The sequence below is a fragment of the Lygodium microphyllum genome, chromosome 1 (genome assembly GCF_053477565.2).
Source record: "Lygodium microphyllum isolate KBCC chromosome 1, Lygodium_microphyllum_v1.1.10, whole genome shotgun sequence".
NCBI lineage: Eukaryota > Viridiplantae > Streptophyta > Polypodiopsida > Schizaeales > Lygodiaceae > Lygodium > Lygodium microphyllum.
Genome location: NC_141135.1, coordinates 27,689,208 through 27,706,822, shown reverse-complemented (window position 1 = coordinate 27,706,822; position 17,615 = coordinate 27,689,208).

Sequence of the window (17,615 nt, the reverse complement as noted above, 5' to 3'; positions counted from 1 at the left end):
TAATTTGCAATCTGCAACTCCAAGGGCATAACAACATTTGCAACCGTATCATTCAATGATATCTCAAATAGATTACCATGTCGAGGAGCCACTGCTATAGTATGTCCGTCTTTCTCTATACGAAATTGATTATGATCAAAGCCAACAAACAAACTAAGATCAACTAGACGAGCAACAGAAAGAAGATTTCTTTGCAAATCTAGAACATGAAGAACTTCTCTTAATATTCTAGTGGATGAAACAGTCCCCATATATAAATCACCCACTCCTTTGACTTGACAAGTCGTATCATCCGCAAGGTAAACAAACTTCTTGAAGAGAATGATAATTGTGAAGCCACTATGATTGGTATGTCATGTTTCCAGTGGCACCTGAATCAACGATGAATAGAGAACCATCATGAACATGAAGTACCTTTTCTGGAGAGATATCATGATGGACGAAATTGAGCTCTTGATGAGTATAATCATCATCAGTTGTAGTTTGTTGAACAATATAAGCTCGAGAACATTCTTCATCATATCTGTGTTTATAACAACGACGAGATGGATGATTTGTATGTGCACAATAATCACAAGGAGGAAAACTTTTGGACGAGTGAGGTTGCTTTGTAGGAACTCCATGCTCCTCATCATATTGACGTGCCCAGCAATTAGAAGCCACATGGCCTTTCTTATCACAATAAGAACAATGTTTGTTAGGATAAGCAAGACGAGAAGATTTACCACCTTGATTAGGGCATCCACCCTGCTGAAAGCGTGAAGCGGGACGCTTGCGAGCAACAAAAGCAGTATCAAAATCCCTTTGTTCGCGAGTGACCAAAACAGCATCAGATTTTTCCAAATGATGCTCATGACGTTGAGAATATTCAATAAGAGATATACATGCTTTGTCAAAGTGGATATCATCCTTGTTAGACAAAATAGTGATGTTATTTTCATATAAAGGATCTTTGATGGTATGAAGAAGTTGAGTAACAATCTGAATTTCAGCAAGAGGAGCGCCAACATCACCAAGCTGATTGATAATGTCTTTAAAAGCCTCGATATGAGAGTGTATAGAAGTATCAACCTTATATTGAAGATTCTTCAAATGAGTTTGGAGATATAAAATTTCAGTGTGACTGATTTCTTCTCAAACGTTGAGATAAGATACTCCCAAACAGCATGAGAGATTTCCAGGTGAAAGAAATCCAACATAAGTGAGTCAGGAAGTGCGGACAATATATAACGATGAGCCGCTTTGTCACGACGAATCCAATCAGTATGATCAATTTTCCATTGTTCAAATAACGGGTCATCAGTAATCAGAGAATTGTCATTCATCACATCAATAGGTTGAACTGGGCAAGACAGGTCACCCAAAACAATATCAAATAATTCGTCACCTTCAAGAATTAGCATCATCTTTGCTTTCCACCCAGGAAAGCCTTGTCCTTGGAAGAAGGGAACCGAAGGTTGGCCAGATGTATACCCGTTAACAATTACGCAATTGGCCATACCTGTATCTCGAGAAAAAACATATTAGATGAGATCGCAGAATCTGCAAACCATGAACAAGACGAGCATAGTTGAGACGTGTGACAATCAAAATAGGGAGATGCACGTAAGAACGACGAAAAGTATTGAGTGACTAAAAAGAAAGCCTGAAATAGAGAGATGTAACGTGCAAGACGAGATGACACGTATAAGAAAAGTGCTATTTCGATCGAACAAAGAACGTGAACGAGAATAAAACATCGCTAAAAATAGCAAGATGTTTGCTTATCGTAATCAATGTCATTAACGAAGAAGAGCGATTAACAAACTATAATTGGGGATTAAAGAACTATAATTAAAATTACAGTTTTAAATAAAGAATCGCAGATTCGAGTAGAATTGTTGTCTTGAATCCTGAACTATCATAACTTTTGATCCAGAACTCCGATTGACAAGCGGTTTTGACAGGATTCGAGAGCACGACGAGAGCAATGCATCCAGACCTAGTTTTGTTTTTAAAGAAAAAATTAACTAATACTTCTAATTTCAACAAGTTCATGTATCAAATCATCACTTGTGCAAAGAATTCAATCAAGTATAAACAATGAAACAACGTATCTTCCTTGTTGTTGCTACACATCCATAGCTCTGATACCATGTTGAGAGAGAGAGAGAGTACGAGAGAGATACACAAGACATGCTCCCAAAGAATGATTCACATTGATGTAGAGTTAGTATATATAGGTGAGACCCAAGTCAAGTGAGAGATGATATATATAGTTGTAACAATAGTGATAATTGGAATGCCTATGGACAAAAGCAACAAAATGCATGGAAAAGTTGAAATGCACAAGGTCCAAGAGGATGAGAATCCTTTAAAGGCAAGGGGAGATCACCATTGAGGAAAAGGTGGTTCTTGGAAATCTCATGATCAGTCAAATGGAGACAAAGATTTTCATTACTATGGAAAGTATGAACACATAGCAAAGGAATGCCATTAAAAAGCATGCACACATGAAAAAAAAAGAAGACAACATGGCATGTATGCATCCTCTAGTAGTAACACTATGTATGTTTCTAAGGATACACCTAGGTAAGGCAAGCTAATGAAAAGGGGTATATAAACTCAAGTGCATCAAATCATATGACTCCATATGGTGAGTGGTTTTTAAAGATGTCTACATGCTCTCATGGTAGCTACATATGTAGTGGTGATTATATGCAACATGGCATCAAGCATACAAGTGTTGTATACTACTAGTTTGTATGATGGGAAGAAAAAGAGTTTGTATAATGTGTTACATCTATCATCAATCACTAAGAATCTATTGTGTATTGGACAAATGGAAAGATTAGAATCTGCAAGTCAAATTCAACAAAGATGGATGTTTTATTAAAGAGTATGGAAATGGTTGTAAGGTGATTGCTAAAGGCAAAAGAGATGGAAATATTTTCACTCTAGATGCATTTATTACAGAGTTAAAGGAAATTATGTTTGCTCATGATAATGGAGTAGTTACAGATGTGAAAATCTAGCATAAGTGCCTTGGATATGTAAATATACAAAGGTTGAAAGCCGTGCAGTAGAAGGAGATTATAGTTACCTTACCAAAGTTCAAGTATACATATTTAGAACATGTATGTTATGCTTGTTAATTTGGAAAACAAGCGAGGTTTCCATTTGTCAAACATGTCAAAAAGAGTTATAGTCCTTTGTAGTTGGTGCATTTGGATGTATCCGGTGTAAAATATTACACGGCGCAGCGAACAAAATCTAAGAAAGAGATAGAGAGTACACAACAGATAAGAGGAGAATCAGTAAATTCTTTAACTCCAAACAACTGATACAAAGATGGCTCTGTCCACCCATGCGCTTCCACTGTGTGAAGCTTAGATGGCGATCTAGACAGAAGATAGGTGAAGAGCTTAAGGCTAGCTGGAACAACAACTTTGACTGGGTGAAAGATGAGTGATGGATGGCTATGAAGGGGTTTAGCTTTTATAGCCCGCGAAGGCTATTAGGTCGGCCTCACCGACCTACCATATGAGCCTCCACTAGTCGGCCAGGGAATATTCCCTTTACCATCGGGACCCACAATGGTCACCCTTTTGCCATCCGGTCACATAGACCTCATCTGATATACAAGTCAAGACTCAACCAATGTCCGGGCTCACATTTGGCTTCTCCTCATAATGGAGGCCTTACAACTTTGAGCACCATGGATCATTGGTGGCACCTAATGAGGGTGGGGCATTGATCATATCTAACATTTGGTCCTACACACATAATGCATCCTTTAGTGGTGCCAGATATTACGTCTCATTTATTGATAATTTCAATAGACATACATGGTTGTATATTTTGAGGCATAAAGATGAAGTGCTAGATGTTTTCAAGGATTTCAAAACACATGTTGAAAATGAATTTGAGTGTTATATCTTATGCTTGAGATCTGATGAAGGTGATGAGTATGTTTCTTGAAAATTTGATAGGTACTTGGCTAAGTATGGCATTAAAAGGTAGCTTACATATAATTATAAACCACAATAGAATGGTATGGTAAAGAGAAAAAATTGAGTACTTATGGAAGTTACAAGCACCATGCTCAATGAAAAGAATTTACCAAATTGTTATTAGACTAAAGCAATTGCAACTGTAAATTATGTCTTGAACAAAACACTTACACTTGGCATTCATGATCTTACACCATATGAGAAACTATATGGATACAAACAAGGTATCAACCATCTTAAAGTATTTGGTTGCAATGCCTATCTACATGTGCCTAATGAGAAGAGAAAGAAGCTATATCCGAAGGCTACTAAGTGTGTCTTTATTGGCTATATATACAACAAAAAAGCCAATAACTGCTACAATCCATCTACTCATGAAACATTGATTAGCAAGGATGTAGTATTTGATGAGTTGGCTTCATGGTATGGTGTTCAAAATATAGTTGTTTTTTATGGACCAACCAATCATACTCATGCTGAAAATTATTATTCTACTAGTACTATAGTGAGTGGAGCTGCAGGTGATGAGTCTTTTACTACCAATCCTTGGACATGACATCTATGTTGTCATGGTTATATATCCACTGACACGGATATGTTAGTGAGGGGAAGATTAGATAAAGGAAAAGACGAAGTTTGATGATGTTACTGGCCCACTTACCTATAGATATGAGTGACCTGGTAGTGATAGTATTGATAATAAACTTAGTACACTATCTATTACTATGCTTAGACTTAGGCAAAGCATGTATGTATCACCTCTTAAGAGGAAATCACATAGTGCACCATAGTTAACAAGGGCAAAGGGAGTCAAAAAGCCTATTGATAGACTAACTTACAATGGGTACTAAGCCAAACATTTTTCTTACATGACTAAAGTGATGGGTCACAAAGAGCCTATGAAGTCTAGTGAGGTAGTTGGAGATGAAATTTGATGTGTTGACATGGATGAGAAATATGTAGCATTGGCTAAAAATTAACGTGGAACTTGATCAGTTTAAACACCCATTGATTGTAAATGGGTCTACAAAGCAAAATACAAGGAAAATGGATTGTTGGAAAGATACAAAAAGCACTGCTAGTTGCTAAGGGTTATGCAGAATAGTACAGTTTGGATTATGAGGAGACTTTCAACCCGGTTGCAAAGATGGAAATAGTGAGAATCATCATTTCTTTAGTAGCATCTAAGGGATGGAAGCTTTGGTGGATGGATGTCAAAATGCATTTCTGAATGGATATTTGATTGAGGAGATGTATATGGAACAACTTGAGGGATATGTACACCATGATTATCCGAATGTGTGTAGGTTGAAAAAGGTCCTTTATGGATGAAAACATGCGCCGAGAGCATGGAATGCTCACATTAGTTCATATTTACTACAACTTGATTTTTAGATGAAAAATGCATATCATAGTCTATTTACAAACAAGACAGAGATAGATTATGTATTCTTGGTAATTTATGTAGATGACTTGATCATTACAGGAGATGATGACCATGGTGATGCTAAAATTAAATCCATGTTACAAGCTAAGTTTAAGGTTAGAGACTTGGAAGAGCTAAAATAATTTCTTGGCATTGAGGTTGTGTCTACACCTCAAGCAATCTAGCTGCTACAGAAACAATATGCACATGATATGCTGCTGAAATACAAGATGATGGATTGTAAACCCATGTAAACACCACTAGATCTAAAGGTCAAACTTGTAGTTGATGTTATAAGTGAGATAGAGAATGTCACCATGTATAGGCAAATGGTGGGTAACTTGATCTACCTTACTATTACCCATCGTGAGCTCTATTATTCAATGGGTTTAGTTAGCCAATTTATGCAAAAGCCATGCAAGCCTCACTTGGATGTGGTCACAAGGATTATGTTATACATTGAAGGGTACTACTTACTAATTATTATAAGCTATTTTATGATCTTGGAAAGCCACTTGATTTGATAGGATATACAAAGGCTAATTGGGCTACTTATATATATGATAGAAGATCAACCAATGGAGATTATTTTGGTGGTTTTTGTACTCGGTGTACTTAAAGCTCTATGGTACATGAAGAGGCTATTGAATTTGGTACGTTTGAAATCTTTTGCTTCCCTTGGTACTTCATCACGATAAATTTTGTACAAAGGTTTTCTTTCATGTTGTTTATAGCTATTATTAGTATCATTTGGGAGACATTTGGTGCTGCTTGGTACATTTGATAAATTGATGGTCATTGCAATAATGGTTGGTAATAGTATAATGGTTAAAAGTTTTGGTACTCGCTGCTTGGTTCTTGTGGTATTTTGTTTTCATAAGTTTAATCCTCTTTATTTCTTTCACTTGGCAGTCATAGTATGACAAGCTAGAGGCTTCTTGCAACAAAGGGCAGGTCAACGTGGACTTTGTCAACCAGATGAACTAACATGAAGAAGAGAAAGAGGTTCACCCTCTTCCCTAGGCCACATATTGTAGACAAACATAGGACCATCCATGTGTTTGAGATTTGTGCTACCTATAGGGAGTTGCTAGAAGTGACACATGTTATGGGAAGCTTCATACTTGAGTCTTGACATCAATATCACCCCCTTTACTTCAACAAACTTCTACATAGTAGCGGGTTTTGTGTGAAAGAAGGGTGTAGCATTGAAATACCTACGGTGGAAAAGGCATGGATCACTGGGCATTGCAGTGTGAAGAGTACGTTGGTAGAGTTATCTATCACAGTTATTTTGCATGTTGATTTAGTGGAAGACTATAGATTGTGTGAAATATGATGAGTCAAGGCTGGCAAAATCTTGTCAATCCCATGTTTGAGGAGTCATATAGTACGTCGAAGGTGAGACATGTCCCACAAGACCTAGACCTACGAGTTAGTGCTATCGAACCTAAGAACATTCAAGATGATATGCTAGATGTGGAGCACACGGGGGCCGAGAAGAACTCTTCAATTGATGAGGTAGTGCCACATGCCGTTGGGCTGGAGGGGGATTCAAATGCCATTGATATCAAAAGTGGGGAGGGTGTTATTGATGGGCCGAAGGGGGTGGTAGGGGGGCTGAGAAGAAGGCAAAATATGCCATGGAGGGCATGGTTCTTAACAATCACAAGATGTTTGTGGATGAGGCTATGAGGTTAGAGGTCTATGAAGAGACTGCTGAGAGAGCAAGTATGGACATAGGGATAGCCAAGGGTGTAGTTGATAGCATAGATGGTGATACTAGAGGATTTTCCAAGGTAGATAATGATCCAAAGATGGCTGGTGTGGCAAGAAAATCTATATTCTATTGCATCTTGTGAAAGCTATTTTTTGAGGTAGGGAGGAGGTGCCCTCTTGGTCATTATAACAAGCCGTGTGCTTGGAAACTATAACTAGTGTAGCAACATTGTCATTGATATAATGCACATGGGGTTTTTAATCTCCACCCATCATCTTCTGTTTTATGATCTGGACATTGTATCCTATTTGTCTTCTACACTCTTCTTGATCCTAGAATAGACATTCAGTTTTAGAATATAGTACCAATGGGTTCTATAATAGAGGGCTATTGTCTAATACCAGGATGGAACATTGTTATAACCACACTTGGCATTGTGTGGTTCTCATACTACTAGCCACCCATAAGAGTCACCAGCACACCAAGCTACCATAGTCAAAATTGACATTTTTAAAAGCTTGGAGATCACCACCTACCGTCACACCTACAATATAGTATCAGACATGGCACTATGGCACTCACCCCTGCAACCCATGAGGGTCACCACCAAGTAGTGGGAGAAAACTCTACTAATGTGATGGAGCTCCCTCGCTTGGTGGTGACCCATGGGGGGTTCACAGCACACAAAGGTCACCACCAAAGTGATAATGGGTCATATCAACATGATGGTCATCTCCTCAACATAACTCTCCAAAATGCCATAGTTAACATTGATATTTTTAAAATCCCACAGATCACCGCCTGCAACATCGCGCAACCACATAATAACAATGTAATCATATAATCTAGTGCCTACATGGAGAATGAGACTTTTTGGTTCTCTGATTATCTCATGTTGTGTGATAGTTCTTGTAGTGCATATTACAATACCATAATCAAAATTGACATTTATAAAAGCTCGAAGATCACCACATATCACCACCCACAACATTGCATCACCACATAATCATCACCACAAAAGCTACAAGATGTTGAGATTATGAGAAAAAGAAATGAAATTAACAATGACTAGATCATAGATTGTATGGTTTAGCTAGATAAGAAAAAGGTAAGGATGTTATCTCATCAAACTCAAGCATAGATGAAGGTAGCCTTCCCGGGATTAAAATACAATTGAGATGAATCTGAATACTATAGTCCATCAAATGGAGGAATGGGGCCCTTTTAATGATGGAGATATGTTGCATCTTTCCATCATGGCCCTAAGCACATTGTCTAGAGTTTTTCTACTATAAACATTTCCACAACTAAATATAACCCTGAGATACAATCAAGTTTAATAACATGGAACTCTATTACAAATTCCAAAGAAGTTTCAACTCCAATTTTTGAAAAGTTAAGAAGACATGTTTTCGATAAGCTCATGCTATAGTTAGCCTTTGAGGAGTATTTTCAATACTATGAAGAGAGAATAATCATATGTATACAAGAACTAAAGACCTAGTTGGGATTAACAACTAGCACCTTGGCCAATTTTGACCAAGGAAGAGATCTCACACTAATGACCTAGAACCAACTAGAACAACATATACATTTAGCCTTCAGGCAGCCAATATGAATAGCCCTCCTTCTAAATGAAGTAATTTGTCACTGCCAGAGACATGTCATCTTCAACGTCATACATGGGATGTTTCCTACTATAGGCTAGTGGATAGGGATCTTTGATCTACCCTTGAAGCCAAAGCTCAACAGTACCCATCAAATATGACAGATTGCTATGGGGCTCAACCTTTGGCATTTAGGAGCAAAAAACTAAACAATTTTCATATTCATTCTTTAGAGACTTGTAATGATACTCCTCCAAGGGGAGAGAGACAAAGTGGAGCAGAAGATGAGCCTCAGCTTATTGTTGTTCTTCTTTCATTATTCTTCCATCATACTAACTGAAAGAGACTTACACACATAGGTATGACTAACCAATACTAACTATGGTTAAGTCACTGACTACAATGACTTATTGAATGTCACACATGTGTACAACTGTATCCATCTAAAGTCAACCACACACATAAAGATAGACTGACTGAAGAGTAGCAGGAGCTTGATATTCTAACACTTCCCCTCAAGCTCAAACCATATGATAAACTCCAAATAACTGTCTGAAGTATATACCAAGAGACTTGGTAGATAGGCTTGCTACCCAACATAACACTGCTGAGGTTATCACAATGCAATCTCACTCTGCTTTTTAGTTGTATTACCAAGTCTTTCAGTAGTTTCATCAACCAAACTGCTTCGCAAGATACTAAGACATCTCCTTTGTACTCAGCTTGTGTACTAGACAATGCAATAGTAGGCTGTTTCTTACTCTGCCAAAATTGATCATATTGCTGCCCAATCCAAATGCATAACCACTGGTTGACCTCCTATCATAGGCACAACTATCCCAATCAACATCAATAAACCCTATCAAGTCAAGGGATTTTCCATATGCATAAAACAACCCATAATCTGTAGTACCCTTTACATATCTCATGATTCTTCTAACTACATCTAAATGTGGTTTGCAAGGCTTCTGCATGAACTAACTAATCAATCCCATTGCATAGCATAAGTCACGGCGGGTAATAGTCAAGTACATCAAGCTACCCACCATTTGTCAATACATGGTCACATTCTCTATGTCATTCCCAACATCAATCTACAGCTTCACATTCTGATCAAGAGGTGTCTCCATAGGCTTGCATTTAGCCATACCATACTTCTGTAACATGTCATGAGCATACTACTTCTATAGCATCCATATGCCTTGAGGTATAGGGCTCAACCTGACATCAGCTTGTCGCAACACACAGTTTCAATGGTGAACATCATGGAACCTCAAGTTCAATTAACTTAAAGCAGTAAGCTCTAATCCAAGATACTTGATACAACATAAGCTTGGATTATAATTCAAATACGATGGTCTAACTATAAGCCCTTACAGCTGAGACCATGTCCATAAATACAATTATCCAATAAAAGTCGAGTGTGATAAGATTTAGAATGCAAAATACAATAATGATATGCTCAATGCATACATAGTATATCTAGGCTCTATATCATGCTTCAAAAATTCAGACCACATATATGTGTTGTTACTAAACTACAAGACCATAGATTCAACAATTCAGACCAAAATTAGAGCTTGAACTTGGTGTGCTGCTCCCAAGAATTGAAGGTGTGCCACATGATGAGGAGAAATTCTGATGGAGATTAACCACATGATCATGAGCATTTCGATCTACGTCAAGGTTTTCCATGTGAGTTGCATTATCAAACTTCATTGACATGAGTGTTGAATAATATACTCTCATCATATAACTTCACGTTCAATTAACTTACATCAGTAAGCTATGATCCAAGATGCTTGATACAACATAAACTCGGATTATAAATCAAACAAGATGGTTTAACTATAAGCCCTTACAATTGAGACAATGTCCATCAATACAATTAGCCAATAAAAGCCAAGTGTGATAAGATTTAGAATGCCAAATCCAATAATGACTGCACTATCCAGTTAGGGTCGAGTAGCCCAATCTGCAATTTAGTCTCGGAGATAGTCATGAATACTCTCTTGAAAGATACTACAATCACACACCTATAGTAAGATACAATTACATACCCATCGATTCAGAAATTCAGACTAGAATTAGAGCTTGACCAAAATAAGTTTTTAGTTGGAAGACTAGCATGCTCAATCAATGCATACATAGTACCTTCAGGATTCACACCATGCTTGAACAATTCAGACCACAAATTCAACAGATTCAGACCAGATATATAGGATACTCAATGCATACATAGTACCTCTAGGATCCATATCATGCTTGAACAATTCAAACCGCATATATGTGTTGTTATGAGCCACAAGACCACAGATTCAACAATTCAGACCAGAATCAAAGCTTAAACCTAGTGTGTTGCTCTGAAGGTGTGCTTCTCCCAAGCATTAAAGGTGTGCCGCATGATCACGAGAATATGTGTTGCTGTGAAGGTGTGCTTCTCCCAAGCATTGAAGGTGTGATGCATGATCAGGATAATATTTGATGGAGATTAACCACATGATCAAACACATTTTGATCTACATCAAGGTTTTCCACGTGAGTTGCATCATCAAACTTCAATGACATGAGCATTGAATAATATACTCTCATCATAGAACTTCCGATTCAATTAATTTAAAGCAATAAGCTATGATCCAAGATGCTTGATACAACATAAGCTCGAATTCTAAATCAAAAAATATGGTCTCACTATAAGGCCTTACAATTGAGAAAATGTCCATCAGTACAATTAGCCAATAATTGCCGAGTGTGATAAGATTTAGAATGCAAAATCCAATAATGACTACACTATCCAATTCTCGTATGAGTGGCCCAATTTGCCATTAAGTCTCAAAGATAGTTATGAATACCCCCTTGAAAGATACTACAATCACATGCCTAAAGTAAGATACAATCACATACCCAAAGATTCAGCAAAACTAAGACCAGAATTAGAGCTTGACTAGAATTAGTTTTTAGTTCGAAGACTAGCATGCTCAATGCATACATAGTACCTCCAAGATCCATATCATGCTTAAACAATTCAGACCACAGATTCAACAGATTTCGACGACATATATAACATGCTATATGCATACATAGTACGTCTAGGCTTCATATCATGCTTGAACAATTAAGACCACATATATGTGTTGTTATTGAGCTACAAGACCACAAATTCAACAATTTCGATGAGAATCAGAGCTTGAATGTGGTGTGCTGCTCTCAAGGTGTGCTTCTCCCAAGCATTCAAGGTTTGCCACATGATCATGAGAAATTTTGATGGAGATTAACAACATGATTAGGTGCATTTTGATCTATGTCATGGTTGTCCATGTGAGCTACATCATGAAACTTCATTGACATGAGTGTTGAATAATATACTCTCATCATAGAACTTCTAGTTCAATTACCTTAAAGAAGTAAGCTATGATCCAAGATGCTTGATACAACATAAGCTTGGTTTATAATTCAAACAAGATGGTCTCACTATAAGCCCTTACAATTGAGACAATATCCATCACTACAATTAGCCAATAAAAGCCATGTATGATAAGATTTATATAAATGCAAAATCCAATAATGAATGCACTGTGTGAGTAGCCCAATTTGCCATTAAGTCTCAGAGATAGTCATGAATACCCTCTTGAAAGATACTACAATCACATGCCTAGAGTAAGATACAATCACATACCCAGCAATTTAGACCAGAATTAGAGCTTGACTAGAATTAGTTTTTAGTTGGAAGACTAGCATGCTCAATGCATACATAGTACCTCCTAGCTCGATATCATGTCTCAAAATTTCGGACCATATATTAACATATTTAAACCACACATATAGCATGGTCAATACATACATAATACATCTAGGGTGCATATCATGCTTGAACAATTTAGAACACATATGTGTGTTGTTATTGAGCTAGAAGACCACATATTCAACAATTCAAACCAAAATCAAAGCTTAAACCTAGTGTGCTACTCTGAAGGTGTGCTTCTCCCAAGCATTGAAGGTGTGCCACATGATCGAGAGATATTTGATGGGAATTAACCACATGATCGAGCACATTTTGATCTAAGTCAAGGTTGTCCACGTGAGCTGCATCATCAAAATTCATGGACACGATTGTTGAATAATATACTCTCATCATAGAACTTCAAGTTCAATTAACTTAAAGTAGTATGCTATGATCCAAGATGCTTGATACAACATAAGATCGGATTATAATTCAAACAAGATGGTCTAACTATAAGACCTTACACTTGAGACAATGTCCATCACTACAATAACCCAATAAAAGCAAAGTATGATAAGATTTAGAATGAAAAATCCAATAATGACAACACTATCCCATTCTGGTCTGAGCAGCCCAATCTGCTATTAAGTCTCAGAGATAGTGATGAACACCCTCACAATCACATGCCTAGAGTAAGATACAATCACATACCCAGAGATTCAACAATTCAAACCAGTATTAGAGCTTGAGCAGAATTAGTTTTTCAAGTGAAGACTAGCATGCTCAATGAATACATGGTACCTCCATGCTCCATATCATGCTTGAACAATTTAGACCATAGATTCAACAGATTCAAACCACATATATAGCATGCTCAATGCATACACAGTATCTCTAGGCTCCATATCATGCCTGGACAATTGAGACCACATATATGTGTTGTTAATTAGCTACAAGACAGGAAATTCAACAATTCAGACTAGAATCAAGGCTTGAACCTGGTGTGCTACCCTGAAGGTGTGCTTCTCACAAGCATTGAAGGTGTGTCACATGATCAAGAGAAATTTTGATGGAGATTAACCACATGATCAAACACATTTTGATCCATGTCAAGGTTGTCCATGTGAGCTGCATGATCAAACTTCACTGACATGAGTATTGATTATTATACTCTCATCATAGAACTTTCGATTCAATTAACTTAAAGTAGTAAGCTATGATCCAAGATGCTTGATACAACACAAGCTCAGATTATAATTCAAACAAGATGGTCTAACTATAAGTTCTTACAATTGAGACAATGTCCATGAGTACGATTAGCCAATAAAAGCTAAGTGTGATAAGATTTAGAATGTAAAATCCAATAATGACTGCACTATCCCATTTTGGTCTGAGGGGCCCAACTGCCATTAAGTCTAAGAGATAGTGAAGAATACCCTCTTGAAAGATGCTACAATCACATCCCTAGAGTAATATACAATCACATACCCAACAATTTAACAATTCAGACCAAAATTAGAGCTTGACCAAAATTATTTTTTAGTTTGAAGAGTAGCATGCTCAATGCTGCACACATAGTACCTCCAGGCTCCATATCATGCCTGAAAAATTTAGACCATAGATTCAATAGATTTAAACCACATATATAGCATGCTCAATGCATACATAGTACGTCTAGGCTGCATATCATGCTTGAACAATTAAGACCACATATGTGTTGTTATTGAGCTACAAGACCGCATATTCAACAATTGAGACCAGAATCAAAGCTTGGACCTGGTGTACTGCTCTGAAGGTGTGCTTCTCCCAAGCATTGAAGGTGTGCCACATGATCAGGCCCATTTTGATCTATGTCAAGCACGTGAGCTACATCATAAACTTCATTAACATGAGTGTTGAATAATATACTGTCATCATATAACATCCAGTTCAATTAACTTAAGGTAGTAAGCTAGTATCCAAGATGCTTGATACAACATAAGCTCGGATTATAATTCAAACAAGATGGTCTAACTATAAGCCCTTACAATTGAGACAATGTCCATCAGTACAATTAGCCGATAAAAGTGAAGTGTGATAAGATTTAGAATGCAAAATCCAATAATGAAAACATCGTCCCATTCTGGTCTGAGCGGCCCAAATTGTCATTAAGTCTCAGATGATAGTGATGAACACCCTCTTGAAAGATACTACAATCACATGCCTAGAGTAAGATACAATCACATACCCACAAATTCAGCAATTCAAACCACAGATAGAGCTTAAGAAGAATTAGTTTCTAGTTGAAATACTAGCATGGTCAATGCATAGATAGTACCTCCAGGCTCCATATCATGCTTGAACAATTGAGGCCACAGATTCAATAGATTCAAACCACATATATAGCATGCTCAATGCATACATAGGACGTCTAGGCTCCGTATCATGCTTCAACAATTCAGACCACATATATGTGTTGTTACTAAACTACAAAACCATAGCTTTAACAATTCAGACTAGAATTAGAGCTTGAACATGGTGTGCTGCTTTGAAGGTGTGCTTCTCCCAAGCATTCAAAGTGTGCCGCATGATGAGGAGAAATTTTGATCGAAATTAATCACATGATCAGGTGCATTTCGATCTACGTCAAGGTTTTCCACGTGAGCAACATTATGAAGCTTCATTGACACAAGTGTTGAATAATATACTCTCATCATGGAACCTCAGGTTCCATTAACTTAAAGCAGTAAGCTATGATCCAAGATGCTTGATAGAACATAAGCTCGGATTATAATTCAAACAAGATTCTCTGACTATAAGCCCTCACAAATGAGACAATGTCCATCAATACAATTAGCCAATAAAAGCCGAGTGTGATAAAATTTAGAATGCAAAATCCAATAATGACCACACTATCCAATTCTAGAGTAGCCCAAACTACCATTAAGTCTGAGAGATAGTCATGAATACCATCTTGAAAGATACTACAATCACATGCCTAGAGTAAGATAGGATCACATACCTAGAGATTGAGCAATTCAAACCAAAATAAAAGCTTGACCAGAATTAGTTTTTGATTGGAAGACTAGCATGCTCAATGCATACATAGTACCTCCAAGCTCCATATCATGATTGAACAATCCAGACCACTGATTCAATAGATTCAGACCACATATAGCATGCCTAATGCATACATATTACCTCTAGGATCCATATCAAGCTTGAACAATTTAGACCACATATATGTGTTGTTACTGAGGTATAACACCACAGATTCAACAATTCAGACCAGAATCAGAGCTTGAACTTGGTGTGCTCCTCTCAAGGTGTGCTTCTCCCAAGCATTGAAGATGTGCCGCATGATCAGGAGATATTTTGATGGAGATTAACCACATGATCATGCACATTTTGATCTATGTCAAGGTTGTCCACCTGAGCTACATCATGAAACTTCATTGACATGAGTGTTCAATAATATAATCTCATCAAAGAAGTTTGGGTTCAATTAACTTAAAGTAGTAAGCTATGATCCAAGATGCTTGATACAAAAACATAAGCTCGGATTATAATCCAAACAAGATGGTCTAACTATAAGCCCTTACAACTGAGACAATGTCCAATAATACAATTAGTTAATAGAAGACGAGTGTGATAATATTTAGAATGAAAAATGCAATGATGAGTGCACTGTCTGAGTGGCTCAATCTGTCATTTAGTCTTAGAGATAGTGATGAATACCCTCTTGAAAGATATTACAATCACGTTGTCGAAGGGTTTTCGAAAGCAAAGTCGTGACCACAGAGGACCTCGACTAATTTTAGGATAGAAGATCAATCATACGAATAAGCAAGATGAGAGGATTTGTGAGTAGCAAAAGCGGCAGAAAACAGAGGGCATGTTCATACTCTAGATGGTAGAAAACACTGCATTTTGTAGAGAAGCTAGATGCCCATTCAAGTGAATCTGTTGTGGAAAGTCTACTCAAATATTGGAGTATTCATACACCTTGTCTTCCCATGAAACATGAAACTTGATTGCTTGCATGTACACTGCAATCAATAACATCCTTCCAGTAAATACAAACAATGTATATTGCTTTTGGTCATTCTGAGAATGTCCACATGAGACTTGGCATAAATTTTGCACATCCACCCATTCCATGGCAAAGCAGCAAACTCATGAAGTCCAATCTATTGAAGTCATACTGCATTCTTCTCTACTTGGACAGTCAATCTTCACTTTGAAATCCATATACAGGTCCATTAGTGATTGCATCATCTTGCTGGCTGACTGTACTTAAATTTTGTATTCTGTGAAGGAAAGAATGCCAAAGAAGTAATTCAAAGCAGTTGTTGCTGAATCCCAAAACTAGACTGAGTGTCCTTAGTTGGTGCTGAATTCCAGAACAAGACTGAGTGTCCTTAAAATCTTCCTCAGGTAGAGCTCATGATCTGATAAAGACTGTGTGACCAAGGAACAAAACATGACCAGCACAAACTAGTCTCCAGCTAAACTGGAGGCCCTTTATAATGCAAAATAGCAGGGCCGCCATTTCAACATTCCCCCCATACTTACCAGATAAGTGTAAGATTGTCAGTGATCTGAAAAGGCCCATTTTCATAAAAGAAATGTCAACTCACTGCTACAACTAGGCCCGTCAGTGATTGTTGCTTCTGCAGAGCTCACTTTGGTTACAGTGGATGCTCCTAACTCTTTACCAGCATAGAATGCCAATGTCAAAAGCTTTAGTGTCTGAACAACAGATTCCTCACAAAAAAAGAAAATTCCATTTAATAGAAACTGCAAAATATGAGGATGACATGAGCAATACTTTTGCCAATTGGGAGGCTTAGCTACAGCTACCTCCATAGCAACAGATGTAGCTCGACCTACTACAAGTTGTATATTGCCTTGTGTGTCTTCAGATAGTTGACAGTTGATCTTCTTCTTGTTAACACTAGTTGTCATCTTCTCTGCAACAACTTCGTCCCCTCTTCGACTGCAATTCCGTCAGCTTTTCTTCATCTCAACTTCTTTTCACAACAGCATCCTCCCAGTTGATCTGTCCCAGAATTGCAGCCTTGTTTTTTCTTTTAGCATTCGATCCTCTCCTCCAGAATATCAACAACCTTTAGCTAGCATGGATGAGATGGTTTGCTTCATGGCATCT